Raw genomic sequence first — 6,102 nt, forward strand, 5'->3', positions numbered from 1 at the left:
TTCAACACTAGATGTCAACGTTTAGCTCTTTTATTTTCAGCACTGCCATAGGTTGTTGTAAGTATACTACTATTCTCAACATTGGTGTTGTTTTTTTAAGAACACCAACATATAAAAAAGTTTCAACGCAGCTTCTCCCACGTTATACGAACATATTGTAATATTCAAAAAATAATATTCGCAATAATAATCATTATAATAACTTAATAACTTATTTCTGCATCCACTAGCAGGAAAGATAGCATAAATAAATAAAATAAAAGTAAGAGTAGGTCAGGGCCAGCAGTAACAGAAGAGGTCAAATCAGTGGAACTGTCAGTTGAATATATAATAATATAATATAATAGTTTTATTGTCACTGTTTTGAAACAACTAAAAACTGTTTAGCAGCTCAAGGTTTGGCATAATAATAAAAATTAATAAAAAATGTACTATAAAATATATACAATGGTTTCATCAATCAATCAATCACCTTTATTTATATAGTGCTTTAAACAAAATACATTGCGTCAAAGCACTGAACAACATTAATTTGGAAAACAGTGTGTTTTCAATGCAAAATGATAGTTAAAGGCAGTTCATCATTGAATTCAGTTCTGTCATCTCTGTTCAGTTTAAACAGTGTCTGTGCATTTATTTGCAATCAAGTCAATGATATCGCTGTAGATGAAGTGACCCCAACTAAGCAAGCCAGAGGCGACAGCGGCAAGGAACCGAAACTCCATCGGTGACAGAATGGAGAAAAAAACCTTGGGAGAAACCAGGCTCAGTTGGGGGGCCAGTTCTCCTCTGACCAGACGAAACCAGTAGTTCAATTCCAGGCTGCAGCAAAGTCAGATTGTGCAGAGGAATAATCTGTTTCCTGTGGTCTTGTCCCGGTGGTCCTCTGGGACAAGGTATTTACAGGGGATCTGTATCTGGGGCTCTAGTTGTCCTGGTCTCCGCTGTCTTTCAGGGCAGTAGAGGTCCTTTCTAGGTGCTGGTCCACCATCATGTCTGGATACGTACTGGATCCGGGTGACTGCAGTGACCCTCTGGTCTGGATACAGACTGGATCTGGTGGCCACGGTGACCTGGGAACAAGAGAGAAACAGACAAATATTAGCGTAGATGCCATTCTTCTAATGATGTAGAAGGTACATAGGGTGTTATGTGAAGTGTTTCCGGTTCCGGTTTACCTAATTAATGCAGCCTAAAAATCCTTTAACGGATTTGGATATTAAAAGCATATTAGTATGTTATGTGTATGCCAGGTTAAAGAGATGGGTCTTTAATCTAGATTTAAACTGCAAGAGTGTGTCTGCCTCCCGAACAATGTAAGGTAGGTTATTCCAGAGTTAGGCGCCAAATAGGAAAAGGACCTGCCGTCCGCAGTTGATTTTGATATTCAAATACTGAGGTGCTAAACCATTCAGGGCTTTATAAGTAATAAGCAATTTTTTTAAATCTATACGATGTTTGATAGGGAGCCAGTGCAGCGATGACAGGACCGGGCTAATATGGTCATACTTCCTGGTTCTAGTAAGAACTCTTCCTGCTGCCTTTTGGACTAGCTGTAGTTTGTTTACTAAGCGTGCAGAACAACCACCCAATAAAGCATTCATATAAAATTATACAAATATAAACAATTTCATGAGAGCTACACATTCCAAAAAAGTTGGGACAGGTAGCAATAAGAGGCCGGAAAAGTTACATTTACATAAGGAACAACTTGAGGACCAATTTGCAACTTATTAGGTCAATTGGCAACATGTTTGGTTGTAAAAAGAGCCTCTCAGAGTGGCAGTGTCTCTCAGAAGTCAAGCTGGGCAGAGGATCACCAATTCCCCCAATGCTGCGGCAAAAATAATGGAGCAATACCAGAAAAGAGTTTCTCAGAGAAAAATTGCAAAGAGATTGAAGTTATCATCATCTACAGTTCATAATATCATCTAATATTCAGAGAATCTGGAACAATCTTGGTGCGTAAGGGTCAGGGCCAGAAAACCATACTGGATACCCGTGATCTTCGGGCCTTAGACAGCACTGCATCACATACAGGAATGCTAATGTATTGGAAATCACAACATGGGCTCAGGAATACTTCCAGAAAACATTGTCGGTGAACACAATCCACTGTGCCATTCGCCGTTGCCGGCTAAAAATCTATAGGTCAAAAAAGAAGCCATATCTAAACATGATCCAGAGGCGCAGGCGTTTTCTCTGGGCCAAGGCTCATTTAAAATGGACTGTGGCAAAGTGGAAAACTGTTCTGTGGTCAGACAAATTAAAATTTGAAGTTCTTTTTGGAAAACTGGGACACCATGTCATCTGGACTTAAGAGGACAAGGACAACTCAAGTTGTTATCAGCGCTCAGTAAAGAAGCCTGCATCTCTGATGGTATGAGGTTGCATGACAAACACATCTGGAGAGGCACCATCAATGCTGAAAGATATATCCAAGTTCTAGAACAACATATGCTCCCATCCAGATGTCGTCTCTTTCAGGGAAGACCTTGTATTTTCCAACATGACAATGCCTGGCCACATACTCTCTCAATGACAACATCATGTGTAGAAGACGTATCCAGGTACTGAAATGGCCAGCATGCAGTCCATATCTTTCACACATAAAAATTTGGCACATCATAAAGAGAAAGATGCGAAAGATGATCTAAGACAGTTGAGCAACTAGAAGCCTGTATTAGACAAGAATGGGACAACATTCCTATTCCTAAACTTGAGCAACTTGTCTCCTCAGTCCCCAGACATTTGCAGGGCCCTATTTTAACGATCTGAAACGCAAGTGTCAAAGCGCGAAGCGCAAGTAACTTTGTGGACGGGTCTCGGCGCTGTTGCTATTTTCCCGGCGGGATAAATGGCTCTTGCGCCCGGCGCAAATCTAAAGTGGGTTGGTCTGAAGTAGCTTCATTATTCATAGGTGTGGTTTGGGCGTAACGTGAAATAAACCAATCAGAGCGTCATCCAACATTCCCTTTAAAAGCAGGTGCGCAAGTTCCATTATGGATTGCTATTATTATGGCGTATTTACCAGGCGCACGCCAGGAGCGGTTCACAGCCGAGGAGACTGATATTCTTGTAAGAGCAGTGAAAGACAGAGAAGTTGTGTTGTATGGGGATGGGAGAAACCCACCCAAAATACACCACAATGATTTCCGTCATCTCATGTGTTAATATTTTTTTTAGTGTAACAATTTATGATTTGCAAAAATAACTGTTGCGTCTGTGTAGATTACATGAGCAAAGTGTATGCGCGTTGTGCACGCTATACATTATGGTCAAGCATGTGCCCTTAAAATAGCATAATGAACAACGCGCAATGCGCCACTGACTTTAGACTAGGTTTTTTCTGGTCAGTGGCGCAATTGTTTAATGGAACAGCAAAATAGCACCAGGGATTGTTTGCGCCGGAACACGCCTCCTTTTTTGCGCTGATCCGCCCAGGAGCGCAAGTTCATTCACTAGTTTAGCGACGTGCTTCTGTGGAGGGAAAAGCGCGCTTTGCGCAGGTGCAAAATAGGAATGACACATGCGTCGGTGTACAAAGTCAATTGCGCTGGGTGCAAGATAGGGCCCGCAGACTGTTATAAAAAGAAGAGGGGATGCCACACAGTGGTAAACATGGCCTTATCCCAACTTTTTTGAGATGTTGATGCCATGAAATTCTAAAAACAACTTATTTTCCCCTTAAAATTATACATTTTCTCAGTATAAACATTTAATATGACATCCATGTTGTTTTCTGAATAAAATATTGAAATTTGAAACTTCCACATCATTGCATTCTGTTTTTATTCACAATTTGTACAGTGTACCAACTTTTTGGGAATCAGGTTTGTAAAATTTTATTATTTTATTTAAGATAAGGTTTCTCAGTTTGCCAGTAAGATCGAAATTATTGACAAATCCTGAAAAAGTATGTATCGTACATTAATTCCGTACCGAAATTCATTTTAGAAAGTCAACCTCCGCCTGAAAGTCATTGAATTATTTGCACAGTGGGGAAAATGCCCATCTTTAGGGTCGATTTTCCTTTAAGGGGATAGTTCACCCAAAAATCTAAATTATGTCAGTAATGACTTACCTTCATGTCATTCCAAACCACTAAGACCTCCATTTATCTTCGGAACACAGTTTAAGATATTTTAGATTTAGTCGAGAGCTCTCAGTCCCTCCATTGAAGCTGTGTGTACGGTCTACTGTCCATGTCCAGAAAGGTAAGAAAAACATCATCAAAGTTGTCCATGTGACATCAGAGGATCAGTTAGAATATTTTGAAGCATCGAAAATACATTTTGGTCCAAAAATAGCAAAAACTACGACTTTATTCAGCATTATCTTCTCTTCTCTTCCGTGTCTGTTCAAAACAAAGCAGTTTGTCATACACGATTCGCAAACGAATCATTCGATGTAACCAGATCTTTTTGAACCAGTTCACCAAATTGAAAAATTCAAAAAGAACCATTACATCAAATGATTAGTTCACGAACCGGATATGAAAAACTGCTTTGTTTTGAACTGTCTCACAACAGACATGCAGGGGTGGTAAAAGTACTCAAAAGTTATACTCAAGTAAAAGTAGATGTATCTAAATAAAAAATTACTCCAGTAAAAGTAGAAAGTTTTCCATTCAAACATCACTTGAGTAAAAGTACAAAAGTATCCGATTTAAAACATACTTAAGTACCGGAAGTAAAAAGTAAATATTAAAATTAACTGTAAATATCAATAATTAAGCAGATCAGTTGTTTTGGAAGTGATATGCATGTTTTAATTGAACAAATGATGAGATTAGATACTTAAGAATTTGTTAGATTTACAATCAAAAGAGACAATTCTTTTTTTCAAAAGAAAAACACATTTTTCATTGGTTTGTAAAATCAATGTAATAAATACTTGAAGCGGGCATGGTGAAATGTATCGAAGTAAAAAGTAAACTTTGTCTTCAATAAAGTAGTGGAGTAAGAGGGAAAGTAGATGCAAATAAAACATACTCAAGTAAAGTACAGATCCCCGAAAAAAATACTTAAGTAAAGTAATAAAGTATTTTTACTTCGTTACTTACCACCACTGCAGACATGGAAGAGAAGACAATGCTGAATAAAGTCATAGTTTTTGCTATTTTTGGACCAAAATGTATTTTCGATGCTTCAAAATATTCTTACTGACCCTCTGATGTCACATGGACTACTCTGATGATGTTTTTCTTACCTTTCTGGACATGGACAGTATACCTTACACTTAAATCTAAAATATCTTAAACTGTGTTCCGAAGATTAATGGAGGTCTTACTGGTTTGGAACGACATGAGGGTGAGTCTTTAATGACATAATTTAGATTTTTGGGTGAACTATCCCTTTAACTCCTCCCACTGAGATGCTATTGAGAATGAGGAGTCACGTGCCGATTTGGGTTGATATGGGAGGGGTCTGAGCCGGTCTGCCCTGATGGAAGGATACGCTATCTGTTGCCAGGGGCAATGCCTTCAGAACTTCACAGAGGCGCGACTAAACATTTCAGAGCGCTTTCATTTTTGCGCATTTATTTTGTCCGCGGAACAGATCGAGACGGATCTACGAATACGCGAAAGAAAAGGAAGAAAGTAAAGCAATGCAAAAACATAAGGCGAAAGAAAGGGGACCTTACAGGAACAAGCTCACACCAAGCGCAAAACAGCGGTGTTTGGAGAAGCTCTCAGGCAGCTCCCTGCAGCGGCACAGAGACCTGAACAATTTACCTCAGTGCACACATATGGACATTGGGAATTATATTGTTTACGATGTAAGTCACTTTGCATTCACGCTGTTAATGGCTTAATCTAACCAGGACATTTACATCTCGCAATCACACATTTAACTACCCTAGCTGGTTTGTCCACTTTGCAGCCCCCAACAAAAAAAAAACTGGTAACGTTACAGTATGTGTCATTGGGTTAAAATCAAATAATAACTAAACATACACAGCTTTAGCCTACATCAAAATATGTTGGAAACGTTCGTATACATTGAACATCTCGTTACAATGTAGTGTTCATTCGCAGTTAATTACTTTGTCATTTTGGTCAAGAAGTGCATTCTAAATGCAATGTAATTACAATACACT

This window comes from Carassius gibelio, chromosome A7 (genome assembly GCF_023724105.1).
Source record: "Carassius gibelio isolate Cgi1373 ecotype wild population from Czech Republic chromosome A7, carGib1.2-hapl.c, whole genome shotgun sequence".
Taxonomy (NCBI): domain Eukaryota; kingdom Metazoa; phylum Chordata; class Actinopteri; order Cypriniformes; family Cyprinidae; genus Carassius; species Carassius gibelio.